Below are 1,016 nucleotides of genomic sequence, written 5' to 3'. Positions count from 1 at the left end.
CACACACACGACATACACACACATACATACATACTTCCATACACACACGTACATATAAATACATTGCACAGATATATTTACATATATTCAAATTAAGCACATACATATATCCACACTATACAAACACATATATCCACATTACACTCTACACACAAACATATATCGACATTATACACACAAGCACACATGCACATTACACAAATACATTTACACATTACACACGAGGAAACATTATTCACCTGGTATATCCCTGCCGCTCCGGTGGTCTCGCCACTCATTTTAGCTGTCCTGCAGTGATGAAATTTCAGCTTCACGCACGTGACCGCAGCGTCAATGCTGAGGCCAGTGACTGGCTATAGCAATCATGTGTAGGTAGTTATCATGTCATCACTGCATGACAGCAGACACAGGCCTGCTAATCCTCTGAAGCAGAGGTGGATATATTAAGCGAGAGCGCTTTCTGTAAAGAACTTGGTTAGGGGTTTAGGGAGTAAGAGGGTTAGGAGGTTAGGGTTGGAGTTAGGGTGTTAGAGGGTTAGGGTAAGGGTTTAGGGCGTTAGGGGTTTAGAGGGTAGATGTTAGGGTTAGAGGGTTAGTGTTAGGGGGTTATAGGGTTAGGTTTAGGGTTACAGCTTTTCCAGAAGCGGAATCCCCAGCCAGAGCATTTTCCGATGCTCTGGCTGAAATTTCCAGCATCTTAAAGTCCCCAACATCGCTGTTTATATATGGACAGTGACATAAAGGTCTTTCTCAAGAGAGGAGTCCTCGACATGACCATTTGCTGCAAAGCGCTTGGTTAGGGGGTTAGGCATTAGGGTTAAGGGCTTGGGATTTAGTGGATAGGGTTTTTTCAAGAGCGGAATCCCCGGCCAGAGCATTGCCTTGGATTCTCGCATTACAAAGCTCTTGACGCCACACTCCATATATGAATACTGACGTCAAGTTCTTTCTCAAGCCAGGAAGGAGTCCACCGCCAGAGTGCTTGCTGTAAAGCTCTCGGTTAGGGGATAGAGGGT

This window comes from Rhinoderma darwinii, unplaced genomic scaffold (assembly GCF_050947455.1).
Source record: "Rhinoderma darwinii isolate aRhiDar2 unplaced genomic scaffold, aRhiDar2.hap1 Scaffold_126, whole genome shotgun sequence".
Lineage (NCBI taxonomy): Eukaryota > Metazoa > Chordata > Amphibia > Anura > Rhinodermatidae > Rhinoderma > Rhinoderma darwinii.
This window is presented reverse-complemented; position numbering follows the sequence as displayed.